This window comes from Capricornis sumatraensis, chromosome 2 (assembly GCF_032405125.1).
Source record: "Capricornis sumatraensis isolate serow.1 chromosome 2, serow.2, whole genome shotgun sequence".
Lineage (NCBI taxonomy): Eukaryota > Metazoa > Chordata > Mammalia > Artiodactyla > Bovidae > Capricornis > Capricornis sumatraensis.
The window spans coordinates 91277349-91292322 of record NC_091070.1 but is presented as its reverse complement, the minus strand read 5'-3'; positions in this window follow the sequence as shown (position 1 = coordinate 91292322).

Below are 14974 nucleotides of genomic sequence, written 5' to 3'. Positions count from 1 at the left end.
GCATCACCGACTCAATGGACATAAGTTTGGGTAAACTATGGGAGTTGGTGATGGGAGGCCTGGTGTGCTGTGGTTCATGGGGTTGCAAAGAGTCGGACACGACTGAGCGACTGAACTGAACTAAACTGAATGACTAAAGATGAACATCATTTCATGCCTTTGTCTTACTGTTTCTCTTACCATATCTTTTTTTGAGTTACTTTCTTAGTGTTTGCCCAGGAAATTACAATTAGTATACTAACTTGTACCAATTAAGTTTAGATCAATAGCAACTTAATTTTAGTAATATACAAAAACTTTGTTTCAGTATAGCTCCTTTGTGCTATTATTGTTATACAATATGTGTGTATACATATTTATACATTATAAGCCTATGAATACAATTTTATAATTATCGCTTTATGCAACTGTCTTTTGAGAGAAAAAGAGCTATAAACAAAAACAATATATATAATCTTTAATATTTACTTATGTAATAACTATTATTAGTGCTCTTGATTTTTTGGAGTAAATTTGTGTTACCGTCCAGTGTCCTTGGGCTTCTCAGGTGGTGTAGTGGTACAGAATCTGCCTGCCAAAGCAGGAGATGCACGTTCGATCCCTGGGTTGGGAAGATCCCCTGGAGGAGGAAATGGCAACCTACTCCAGTATTCTTTGCCTGGAAAATTCCACAGACAGAAGAGCCTGGTGGGCTACAGTCCATGGGGTAGCAAAGAGTCAGACACGACTGAGCACACACACACACACATGCCTGTCAGTATCCTTTCATTTCAGCATGGACCCCTCTGTAGTTTGATTTGTAGGGCAGGTTTGCTAATGAGAAATTTGCTATTTTGCATTTTTAAAAATTGGCAATGTTTGAATTTCTCTTTATTTTTAAATTTCTCCTTGGATATGGAATTCTTGGTTGACAATCTTTCTTTCATCACTTCGACTCTGTTATTCTACTGCCTTCTGGCCTCCATAGTTTCTGATGAGAAGTCAGCTATAAATTTTATAGTGCATCCCTTGTTCTTGTGAGTCATTTTTCTCTTGCTGTTTTCAGGATTCTCTCTTTGTCTTTTGACAGTTTGCCTATGACGTATCTAGGTTTAGATCGCTTTTAATTTATCCTACATGGAATCCATTGCACATCTTGGAAGGGTGCATTAATGCTATCATCACATTTGGTTTGTTTTTGCTTTTTCATTCTCTCTGCCTCTTTCCTCTCCTTTTGAGACTTTCCTTATGCATATGTTGGTATGCTTTATGAAGTCCTGAAGCCCTTTTAGGATCTGTTCATTTTTCTTCTAATAAAGTAGGACCTACTTACAAAATTATATTAGTTTCAAGCATACAACACAGTGATTCAATATTTTTATATATTATAAAATGATCACCATGATAAGTCTAGTTACCATACAAAGTTATAAAAATATTATTGGTTATATTTGCTGTGGTGTACATTAATTCTTCCAATGCATGTCCAAGGGATATCTAGGAAACTACAGATCATTTGGATATTAATGATAATGACAATAATACACTTAAAACACATCACAGTGGTTCCTACATTTAGAGGCCAATTTGTAGATATATCATTAACAGTTTTTTTAAAGATAAATAGGCATTCATCCCAAGAATCTAGGAAAAAGTTGAAAGGTAAATGTAAAAAATAGAATTAATAAAAAACGTAGACAATAAATTAGAAAAAAGAAAAACAATATGTAAATTCTGTTTACAAAAGTCATGTGTTTTTGGTCTTTAAGCTTGTTCTTTATAAATACTAGTAAAATAGACATATTTTGGTGAAAGTCACTCTTTCATAGATAAACTAGGCCACATCTAGGGCTTTACATAGGCCACTACTGTGATAGCTCTGCTAATACAATGCTTAATAGTCAGTAGCTTATACTTCACAACATTTCTGTTTCATTCACACACATGTTGTTGGAATAAGCCATACAATATCAATGTATCTGTATTTTCATCCATCTCTATGGTGGAGGTATGTTTATGAACTTTTCTATAGCAGAATAAATTATTAATAGATAATACATTGTTAGAAAAGAAGTACTGTTTGAAATCAAAGAACATATACATGTTCTTCACTGTAACTGGGGTTTCTGGACTTTGGACTCTGTATAACTTACTGATAAACTAAACCACCAGAGAATTCAACCAGTCAAGACTGAGCCAGATTACAATCACACACCGGTGTAAGTGGTGCCTTAGGGAAATTGTTGAAACTGGAAAACCATTTGTGATAGTGGTGAGTAGTCTCTACATTCTTGAACACTGGAATTTGTCCTTGAACTTGGAACCTCTCTCTTCTTTGTCCTGGTTGTGGCTACTTTGATGAATTTTTAAAATAACTTTACTGTAGAAAAGTTCCTAGCCATGTTCTTAAGGGCACACTGAATCAAATGCAGATATTTCTGATTTTAGATATTAATTTTTAGTTAGCAATCTAAACAAAGTCGGACACGACTGAAGTGACTTAGCAACTTAGCAACTAAATTGAGTTGTCTTTCTAGGATGAGGCCACTACAGAGTTAAGGGGGAAACTCTCTACTAATTCAAAAGGAATTGTTTCTGAGAGGTGAGCGCCTTTTTATTCAGTTATTTCCTCACAGGAAATCATGTTGTGCGATATTAGGACTAAGCCTGTGTTCGCTGTCGAAACAGAGTGGTGGAGGAATGTGAGTCCTCCCCCAGCGCGTCCTCTTCTCTGAAGTCAGCTTGGTGGTAGTTGCCAGAAAATTGAATGGACATCTTGGCTAGGTGGAGAGTATTTGTCATACACCAGACAAGAGCTGAGTGTGAATGGACACTATATTCCCAATGTGAGACATCTTCCCTGCCAATATCCCAAAAGGATGAAATTGGTCGCTGTTGGGAGGTATTCTGACATCATACAGATGAGACTGATTATCTAGCCAGTAGACATTTTAGTTACAGCAGGTCCATCTCATAGAGTCAGTCAAGCCAGTAAGATATCTCGGCAATTAAATTGTACTCAGTTCAGTTCAGTTCAGTGGCTCAGTTGTGTCCGACTCTGTGACCCCATGACTCACAGCACGCCAGGCCTCCCTATCCATCACCAACTCCCGGAGTTCACCCAAACTCATGTGCATCGAGTCGGTGATGCCATCCAGCCATCTCATCCTCTGTTGTCCCCTTCTCCTCCTGCCCCCAATCTCTCCCAGCATCAGGGTCTTTTCCAATGAGTCAGCTCTTCGCATTAGGTGGCCAAAGTATTGAAGTTTCAGCTTTAGCATCAGTCCTTCCAATGAACATTGATTGAGGACTGATCTCCTTTAGGATGAACTGGTTGGATCTCCGTGCAGTCTAAGGGACTCTCAAGAGTCTTCTCCAACACCACAGTTCAAAAGCATCAATTCTTTGGCACTCAGCTTTCTTCACAGTCCAACTCTCACATCCGTACATGACCACTGGAAAAACCATAGCCTTGACTAGACTGACCTTTGTTGGCAAAGTAATATCTCTGCTTTTTAATATAAATTGTACTAGTTTGGTACTAAATACTAACCACAGAAAATTCAATGAAAAACTAAGTTTTGTTGCTGTGTGGTTCAGGCACTAAGTTGTGTGCAGCTCTTTATGACCCCATGGACTTTGGCACACCAGGCTCCTCTGTCCTCTACTATCTCCCTGAGTTTGTAGAGGACAAATTCATGTCCTTTGAATTGGTCCATTTCATCCTCTGTCACCCCCTTCTCCTTTTGCCTTCAGTCTTTCCCAGCATCAGGGTCTTTTCCTATTATTCATGGTTAATTATTAATAATAAAATAATGAGCTTATTATCTTCTCAAAAATGTCTAATATTGAGAAAGAATATGACAAGAACAGATAGTTGAATTATGCTAAAGGAAGTGAAAGTTGCTCAGTCGTGTCTGACTCTTTGCAACTTCTACAGGCCGGAATACTCGAGTGGGTAGCCATTCCCTTCTCCAGGGGATCTTCCTGACCCAGGAATTGAACCCAGGTCCCCTGTATTGCAGGCAGATTCTTTACCAACTGAGCTCTCAGGGACAGCCCATGCCAAAAGAAAACCAATTTAAAAATGAATGTGTTCTGTTTCCCATAGGATTTTTTTTTCCTTGACTAGAACGAAGGGATATATTTGACCAAGGCATGGAGACAAATGTTTGTATGTTAAAAACAGATGTTGTTTGGCATCTCTTTGTTTATGGACCAAAGGTACAAATTCTTCCGGTTTCCCAGGAAAATTCTAGAACAGTGAAGACTGTTACGAACCCACTGTTTTCTGTGCTTTTTTTGCATGTCAGGATTCCTATTGTGCTCTTCTAAACACATGCTGAGGGGGTTATTTCCCTACTACAATAGCACCGTGGGAAACTTAGTTTGATTTACAAAGCATTATAATTCTTCAAAAGCACAAACATTAAAAAAATCTAATTGGAGATGGGTAGGAAAGAGGGAAACACACATACTTATATATATACATATATAATTTTGTTTTCAGCATGAGTTCTGTCACAAAAATGCTGCAGTTCAGTTACTCTGTGTATACATAAAATATCTAGCAAATTTTGACAATTACAGATTTTACTTTGCTTGGTAGAAAATTGTACTTCTTTGGACACAATTATATATTATACATAGAGAAGGAAATGGCAACCCACTCCAGTATTCTTGCCAGGAGAATCCCATGGACAGGGAGACCTGGTGGGCTGCAGTGCATGGGGTCATGGGGAGTCAGACATGACTGAGTGACTCAACACACACATACATTATACATGCCTTACAGCAAAACACATGTGCAGAACTTATGTTGTCCAGATATTTTAATGGGGGGTTGGCCAACCCAAGGGCCAAGCCCAGTCACGCCCATTTGTTTGCATATTACCTACATGCCTGGAGTTGCCGAAGCGGTAAACTTTCAGGGCACAGTCCTTAAGACTGTGCTCAGTTCTGACGCCAACTGAAAGTCTGAGGGGGTTCCTAAAATCATCCTCGGGTTTGATCACTCCTTAGAACAATTCATAGAACTCACTGAAACTTATTATACTCATGATTATGGTTTATTACAGGGAAATGACACAGATAAAAACCAGCAAAAGGAAGAGATTCATAGGCACAGTTTGGAAGAGCTCCAGACACAAAGCTTTGGTTGTGCTGTCCCCTGGAGTGATGACTCATTAACCTCCCAGCACTGACATCTGACAATATGCAGGGAGTACTGCCGGGGAAGATTGCTTGCATTTTGGTGTCCAGAGTTTTATTGGAACTTTATTCCATAGGCATAATTGATTGATTTCTTGCTTCTGTGGTTGAACTCAGTCTCCAGGTCAATGGATACTGTGTGACTCAAATCACATGGCCGATCTCTCTGATATGGCCAGCTTGCCCCTAAACAAAGACAGTCCTATTGGTTACGATGTAAGTCACTTTCCAGAAGACTTTTTGTATCTATTGACAAAAAATTAACGAAAAATTTAAAATATGATGAATGCCAGTATCAATGTCTGGTCCTAAGATATTCACAGGCAAATAATACTGGTAAGAAAAAGGATGATACATAGGGAGTCTCCTTGCTAAGACTGATTAAACTTCTGATCATTGTTTTGCTTCACACAGAGTAGAGTGATTAAGTTTTGGGAAAGAGTAGGTAGTAGGGACTTCGCATGCCATCAATAAATGTTTACTGAGGGCCTCCTTTCAACAGGATAACTGCCAGGCACACATGTGCTCCAATCTTTCACATATTTGTTCCAGACAATGCAGGGGGAAAAAAAGTGATTTTCAAACTAAGGCAGAAAGTTATTTATTCAAAACAGTTTATTCCAGATCTGTAAAGTAATTTTTTCAAATCTGGGCCCTGTGAAGATTTGGGATTTTTTACACACTTAAGCATTTGAATGCAGAGTTCCAAAGAATAGCAAGGAGAGATATGAAAACCTTCCTCAGTGATCAATGCAAAGATAGAGGAAAACAACAGAATGAGAAAGACTAGAGATCTCTTCAAGAAAATTAGAGAGACAAAGGGAACATTTCATGCAAAGATGGGTTTGATAAAGGACAGAAATGGTATGGACCTAACAGAAGCAGACGATATTAAGAAGAGGTGGCAAGAATACACAGGAGAACTGTACAGAAAAGATCTTCATGACCAAGATAATCACGATGGTATAATCACTCACCTAGAGCCAGACATCCTGGAATGGGAAGTCAAGTGGGCCTTAGAAAGCATCACTACGAACAAAGCTAGTGGAGGTGATGGCATTCCAGTTGAGCTATTTCAAATCCTGAAAGATGATGCTGTGAAAGTGCTGCACTCAATATGCCAGCAAATATGGAAAACAGCAGTGGCCACAGGACTGGAAAAGGTCAGTTTTCATTCCAATTCCAAAGAAAGGCAATGCCAAAGAATGCTCAAACTACCGCACAATTGCACTCATCTCACACGCTAGTAAAGTAATGCTCAAAATTCTCCAAGCCAGGCTTCAGCAATACGTGAACCATGAACTCCCTGATGCTCAAGCTGGTTTTAGAAAAGGCAGAGGAACCAGAGGTCAAATTGCCAACATCCACTGGATCATCAAAAAAGCAAAAGAGTTCCAGAGAAACATCTATTTCTGCTTTATTGACTAGGCCAAAGCCTTTGACTGTGTGGATCACAATAAACTGTGGAAAATTCTGAAAGAGATGGGAATACCAGACCACCTGATCTGCCTTTTGAGAAACCTATATGCAGGTCTGGAAGCAACAGTTAGAACTGGACATGGAACAACAGACTGGTTCCAAATAGGAAAAGGAGTACATCAAGGCTGTATATTGTCATCCTGCTTATTTAACTTATATGCAGAGTACATCATGAGAAACGCTGGGCTAGAGGAAGCACAAGCTGGAATCAAGATTGCTGGGAGAAATATCAATAACCTCAGATATGCAGAGGACACCACCCTTATGGCAGAAAGTGAAGAAGAACTAAAGGGCCTCTTGATGAAAGTGAAAGAGGAGAGTGAAAAAGTTGGCTTAAAGCTCCACATTCAGAAAACTTAGATCATGGCATCTGGTCATATCACTTCATAGGAAATAGATGGGGAAACAGTGGAAACAGTGTCAGACTTTATTTTGGGGTCTCCAAAATCACTGCAGATGGTGATTGCAGCCATGAAATTAAAAGACGCTTACTCCTTGGAAGGAAAGTTATGACCAACCTAGATAGCATATTGAAAAGCAGAGACATTACTTTGCCAACAAAGGTCCATCTAGTCAAGGCTATGGTTTTTCCTGTGGTCATGTATGGATGTGAGAGTTGGACTGTGAAGAAAGCTGAGCGCCGAAGAATTGATGCTTTTGAACTGTGGTGTTGGAGAAGACTCTTGAGAGTCCCTTAGACTGCAAGGAGATCCAACCAGTCCATCTTAAAGGAACTCAGTCCTGAATATTCATTGCAAAGACTGATGTTGAGGCTGAAACTCCAGTACTTTGGCCATCTGATGTGAAGAGCTGACTCATTTGAAAAGACCCTGATGCTGGGAAAGATTGAGGGCAGGAGGAGAAGGGGACGACAGAGGATGAGATGGTTGGATGGCATCACCGACTCAATGGACATGGGTTTGGGTGAACTCTGGGAGTTGGTGATGGACAGGGAGGCCTAGTGTGCTGTGGTTCATGGGGTCGCAAAGAGTAGGATACGACTGAGCGACTGAACTGAACTGAAGTCATGTTCTTTCTCCTGAACCTGTTTTCAAGTTAGCAACATAATGGATAGTTATTGAATAAATAGAAAGTAAAGTAAAGGAAGAAATAGTCCATGTCTCATCTCTTTCAATTTTAGGTTGTAAAAATGAAGTTGATCTCTACAGTTTATATTCAATAATATCTCACCTTTCCCCCACTCATTATTATACTTGTTTTTTCATGTTATTACACATTTAAAGCAAACATTTTAATGGTTATGTAATAGTCCTTGCATGGATTTAACATTGTTGATTTAACCATTTAACTTCAGTTTTATATGCATGCATGCTAAATGACTTCTTTTCTATGTTCTCAAATAATATTTTTATTTCTTGGTGGGATAATGAACCATATGTCACTTCAAATTTTTTTTTTTAATCTATGCAAGCAGATAGGGTAATTCAGAACCTTTCTTCTAATAAATATCAATTGCTTATATAATTAAAGATATATATTTACATATGAGGGCTTCCCAGGTGGTGCTAGTGGTAAAGAACCTGCCTCCCAGGGCAGGAGACATAAGAGATACAGGTTCAATCCCCGGGTCAGGAAAATACCCTGGAGGAGAGCATGGCAACCCACTCCAGTATTCTTGCCTGGAGAATCCCAAGGACAGGGGAGCCTGGCGGGCTACAATTCATGGAGTTACAAAGAGTCACACACAACTGAAGTGACTTAACACAGAAATGCATTTACACATGAATTAAATTTAATAATCAAGTCAAATAAGCTCTATTGCTTAAATTTTTCTTTACTTTGAGTCTGAGTGAACTCCGGGAGTTGGTGATGGACAGGGAGGCCTGGCGTGCTGCGATTCATGGGGTCGCAGAGTCGGACACGACTGAGCGACTGAACTGAGCTGAACTGAACTGACAATTACTAAGAAATATTTATTACTATGTCTTATTTGTATGTTTAATCAAAGTGAGTTTCCAGAAGATTTCCACATAAGGAAAAGGAAATCAGTGTTGTCTAGTAAGGAGTGATAGTCTCGGGCAGTGCGGTTTGGCCTGAGGTGAATAGTCACAGGGATAGAGGATGGGAAGAGCTCCTTTATGATTCTGCCACCCAGAAGTCAGAAAGTGTGGTTTTAGTCTCAGCTCTGCCTCCTACTGATGGCCAGACGGCTTCCACCCTCTCGTCTTGATGTTACTACTTTTCTCTGTAGTTCATTCCATCCTGACCTCCCTCTTCTTCCACTAAGAAGTCCGTGACGTTGCCCTCCTGTTGCTCAGCCTGATCCCTTCTCTCCATTCCTCCAATATTGGCAAGGTTCTTGGTTCTGAAGTGAGCTTCTTTCTTTCCTCATGTGACGCAGAGCTATCTCTTCTCAGTATCTTGCCACATTTCTAGTGATAATAGCTCTTTATTTAGTTTCCTCTCTATTACAGATTTTCTCTCCCTAGGAATTGAGCATGAGTTTCTGAGGGCTGCATGGGAAGGCAATCAAGTGCTCTATCTCCTGCTGTATCCAGATTTGTCCTCCTTCGCAGACCTCAGCCGTGGGTTCTCCCATCCCCTCCCCTGGGCAGAACACTTTCCCCACCAAGTACATTGCCTGTCAGAGGATAAAGGAAGACTTTCTGCTCCCCAGTGGGGTCAGGGCCTCAGGCCCAGAGGCTGGCTGCCAACATCTCTCACTGCTCTTCCCAAGATGCTCCTTCAGTCCTCTTGAAGCTGTGCTCTGTGAGCCCATCTACAGGCCACCCTGACGTGTTGAGACCTGTCTGAGTTCTCAACTTCTCAACTTGAGCTAATGCTCTGGGACCCTCACTCCACTGGTTTAGAAATTACTGGACTTGATTACAATCTCACATCACTAAATCTCCATTGAGTTTAGTTTTCAAATTCATTTGTGTACCAAACTACAATTTAATCAGGAAACTGGTTTAATACCCTTGTGAAAACGTGATTAATTTCTTTGGAATCTTGCCTAACCGAGTAGACGTTTTCTGTTTTTATTTCATGATCACTTTTTCCTGTTGCCCTTTACAGTGAAAAGTGGGTGACAAAGCAGGCAATAGGCAGGGAAATAATTTAAAAAATTTTTTTAATCTAGAAATTTCATTGTTCTTAAAAAAATCTCTTTAGAAATTTTCCCTACAATTTTTATGTACTATGATAAAATGTAGCAGCTATGGCAAAGCTTCAGCAGCTATGGTAAAAACTGTTATTAACAAGCCAAGTGATACAAAGAGATCAGAAAAGCTGTTAGGTGAGTGCCAACCTCACGTGAGCGAAATTTCTTTTTTAACCCTATTTATACATCTATTCATGCAATCATTTAGTTTTCAGATTATACCAGATACTGTTCTGGGTATCAAGGCTGTGAATGATCAAGATGTGGTGTGTGGCCCGGAGGGATATATAATCTAAAAAAAAGACAACGATGTGTCAGGTCTTACAGAGATGGTTGATGCCCAGGTCATATTCCTTTGGCCACCTCTGACTTGAGCTGTGGTAGACAGTAACCAAGCATGTTAAAGGCTCCTCACCACTGTCTCAGTTTTAAAGCTACTTGAATGCATATGGTGTGTGTGTATGTGTGTGTTGAATGCCCCACAGAAAATCCCAACCAATTCCCACTGGAATTCAGCCCCAGTTACCCACAGTTGTAAACTGCATAATAATTCTTCCTTTACTGCCTTCCCTGGTGGCTCAGAGGTTAAAGCCTCTGCCTCCAATGCGGGAGACCTGGGTTCGATCCCTGGGTTGGGAAGATCCCCTGGAGAAGGAAATGGCAATCCACTCCAGTATTCTTGCCTGGAGAATCCCATGGATGGAGAAGCCTAGTAGGTTACAGTCCACAGGGTCGCAAAGAGTCGGACACGACTGAGCGACTTCACCTCACCTCGCCTGACTTTCTCTCTTTGTCTGCCTCATTGTTCCTCTCTCTCACTCTGGCTTCCTGGGAATACCAACAGGCTACATGTACTCACAGATTCCGATTTTGATAGAACCCGATTCTGGTAGTACCAGTACAAAGTAATATTTTTGTTGCTGTCCAGTTGCTAAGTCATGTGTGATTCTTTGAGATCCCATGGACTGCAGCCTGCCAGGCTTCTCTGATCTTCATCTCCTAGAGTTTGGTCAAACTCATGTCCATTGAGTCAGTAATATTGAGTTGGCCAAAAAGTTCATGGGGTTTTTCTGTAGCATCTTAAAGCATCTAATATCTGTAGATGATGAAGATATACACAGAGTTCTCTTGTTTTGCAGAGGATGGAGTAATTAATACCCTGGGTAGGAGTTTCCAGGAGAGACTATTGCAGGAGCCAAGGAAAGGGAGAAATTAGAAATTGATAGTTAAAAGATAAGTGTTTCCAGTGTCTTTAACTATAGCTCAGTATGAGATAGTTCTGGGATGATATAATAGAGGTACTTTGCATATCTCCTGTTATGTGCACGACTTTTATTGTCTGAGCCTTTCTGGACTTTTTAGAGGAGTGAATGATGAGAAGTTGGAGCTAATACTCAGCTCTCAGACTAAGAAGATTTCAGAACTAAGAATAGGAAGAGTTCTATGCTTTGACCTTTGAAACCAACCCTGGATCAGAGAGGATACTTCAAGGTAGGAGAAGGTCCAGAGATAATAGTTGTGGTCATGGATAAAAGGACAGTTTGCTTGCAACACTGTGTGTGGTTTTCTACTGTTTTGTAACCAAGCTCCTTGGGGAATGTGTGCCAGGTTCCATGAGAGAAGGACTGTGAAAATTTAAAGAGAGGGTCAGAAGAAAAAGCCGTGATTTGTCAAATCATTGTAAAAAGAAAAAACAAAACTCTAAGATTATGAGAGACTTCCTGGAAGGCCCATTCTCCAGGAAAACCCAGTGTTTTGACCAAGGCATCTGGAGAATATTAGAGGTCTGCGTTAATGGCAGGAACAACATTAACTGCTCTATTTTCTCAGCTCTAGAGCCTAAAACCATTCCAAGAGGCAGGCAGAGTATCAAAATTCCTGAGGCCACAAACGGGAGAGGCCAACCACGGCAGGTGCCCCATCAATTGGGCAGATGAAGGAAGTTACCCAGTCGGGGGTGGGTGAAAGTGCAGGTTCTTGGACTCAGACACTGTGACTATGGTTATCCATACCCCTGCCATTGTGTCCCTGCCCCTGGTCATCTGGTAGTTGGATACTGGAAAGCATGAGTTACGATGGCCTGTTTAATGAACCAACAAGATTATGCCACTTCTTACAAAAAGCACCAACACGGACTTCATTTGCACAGTACAATAAAGCTTAACGCAGCATGTGAGGACAAGAAAGAAAAACTCCCAGATAGGAAGCCTCTAGTTCCAACATAATTCTTCAAAGAACTTTCAGATCCACTCACCTCTCTGAGTTTTCATTTTCTCATTTGTAAAATGGAAATAATAACATTTACCTCCCAAAGACCTGTTGCATATGAGAAAATGTCTGTTGAGCCTCCAGTGTCTCAGTGCTTGACATAGACCAGGCATTTAAGAAATTTTAGCTGTCTCTACCCTCTCTTCTCATGAGACAAGGAAGAAAATAGCCATTTCAAATAAATCTGATTTCTTAAAATTCTCAGCATTAGATATAGGGAGAACCTGACAGCAACTATTCTTGCCTTAAAGGCCTAATAATCAGACTGGGGTATTTCTTTCAGGAGATCAGAAAATGTGTTAGATTGCTCTGATTATTTCCTCTTTCATTTCCTCCTGAAAATCTATGCCTAATTTGTAGTCTAAGAATTATAAACTGTCCTTGCTTTGAAGACTTTTATGTAATTGCATAGACTTTAGGTCATATCAAGTACGATTATACAATTCATGGTTCATGGAAAAAAATCAGTTTTCTGAAAATGTACCTAGATAAATTTGTCTGTTCACACAAGAACAAATCAAATGTCCAAAGAAGTCACAGGACTGTAATACTTCTTTTACTGTTTTACTATATTTATGTTACTATATATATTACTACATATTATTATACATAACTATGTATTGGTATACATGCATATATTTTACTATTACTATATAATTTACTATATATATTATACTATACACTATATAGAATATAATTTACTATATAGTTTTTCACTCTAAGACTATTTTCCTTTTTAAAAATAATATTTTAAATATGATTATCGGTAAATGCCTCCTTACTATTTAGTTATACAAATATGTGTTCTTTGGGCTTCCCAGGTGGCACTTATAATAAAGAACCTGCCTGCCAATGCAAGAGATGTAAGAGGTATGGGTTCGATTGGTGGTTGGGGAAGATCCCCTGGAGTAGGAAATGGCAACCCACTCAAATTTTCTCGTCTGCAGACTCCCATGGACAGAGCAACCTGGTGGGCTTTCATTTATAGGGTTGCAAAGAGTCAGACATGAATGAGCACATGTGCACAAGCACACATACATTGTATGTTACGTAACGTATCAGTTCAGTTCAGTCTCTCAGTCCTGTCTGTTTCTTTGCGACCCCATGAATCCCAGCACACCAGGCCATCCAGTCCATCACCAACACCCAGAGTTCACTCAAACTCATGTCCATTGAGTGGATGATGCCATCCAGCCATCTCAGCCTCTGTCGTCCCCTTCTCCTCCTGCCCCAATCCCTCCCAGCATCAGGGTCTTTTTCAATGAGTCAACTCTTCGCATCAGGTGGCCAAAGTATTGGAGTTTCAGCTTTAGCATCAGTCCTTCCAAAGAACACCCAGGGCTGATCTCCTTCAGAATGGACTGGTTGGGTCTCCTTGCAGTCCAAGGGACTCTCAAGAGTCTTCTCCAACACCACAGTTCAAAAGCATCAATTCTTTGGTGCTCAGCTTTCTTCATAGTTTAACTCTCACATCCATACACGACCACTGGAAAAACCATAGCCTTGACTAGACGGACCTATGTTGGCAAAGTAATATCTCTGCTTTTTAATATGCTATCTAGGTTGGTCATAACTTTCCTTCCAAGGAGTAAGCATCTTTTAATTTCACGGCTGCAATCACCATCTGCAGTGATTTTGGAGCCCAAAAAAATAAAGTCTGACACTGTTTCCACTGTTTCCCCAACTATTTCCTATGAAGTGATGGGACTAGATGCCATGATCTAAGTTTCCTGAATGTTGAGCTTTAAGCCAACTTTTTCACTCTCCTCTTTCACTTTTCTCAAGAGGCTCTTTAGCTCCTCTTCACTTTCTGCCATAAGGGTGGTGTCCTCTGCATATCTGAGGTTATTGATATTTCTCCCAGCAATCTTGATTCCAGCTTGTGCTTCTTCCAGCCCAGCGTTTCTCATAATGTACTCTGCATAGAAGTTAAATAAGCAGGGTGACAATATACAGCCTTGATGTACTCCTTTTCCTATTTGGAACCAGTCTGTTGTTCCATGTCCAGTTCTAACTGTTGCTTCCTAACCTGCATATAGGTTTCTCAAGAGGCAGGTCAGGTGGCCTGGTATTCCCATCTCTTGAAGAATTTTCCACAGTTTGTTGTGATCCACACAGTCAAAGGCTTTGGCCTAGTCAATAAAGCAGAAATAGATGTTTCTCTGGAACTCTCTTGCTTTTTCGATGATCCAGGGGATGTTGGCAATTTGATCTCTGGTTCCTCTGCCTTTTCTAAAACCAGCTTGAACATCTGGGAGTTCACGGCTCATGTATTGCTGAAGCCTGGCTTGGAGAATTTTGAGCATTACTTTACTAGCATGTGAGATGAGTGCAATTGTGTGGTAGTTTGAGCATTCTTTGGCATTGCCTTTCTTTGGGACTGGAATGAAAACTGACCCTTTCCAGTCCTGTGGCCACTGCTGAGTTTTCCATATTTGCTGGCATATTGAGTGTAGCACTTTCACAGCATCATCTTTCAGGATTTGAAACAGCTCAACTGGAATGCCATCACCTCCATTAGCTTTGTTCATAGTGGAGGCCCACTTGACTTCCCATTCCAGGATGTCTGGCTCTAGGTGAGTGATCACACCATTGTGATTATCTGGGTCATGAGCTCTTTTTTGTACAGTTCTCCTGTGTATTCTTGCCACCTCTTCTTAATGTCTTCTGCTTCTGTTAGGTCCATACCATTTCTGTCCTTTATCAAGCCCATCTTTGCATGAAATGTTCCCTTGGTATCTCTAATTTTCTTGAAGAGATCTTTAGTCTTTCCCATTCTGTTGTTTTCCTCTATTTCTTTGCATTGATCACTGAGGAAAGCTTTCTTATCTCTCCTTGCTATTCTTTGAAACTCTGCACTCAGATGCTTATATCTTTCCTTTTCTCCTTTGCTTTTTGCTTCTCTTCTTTTCA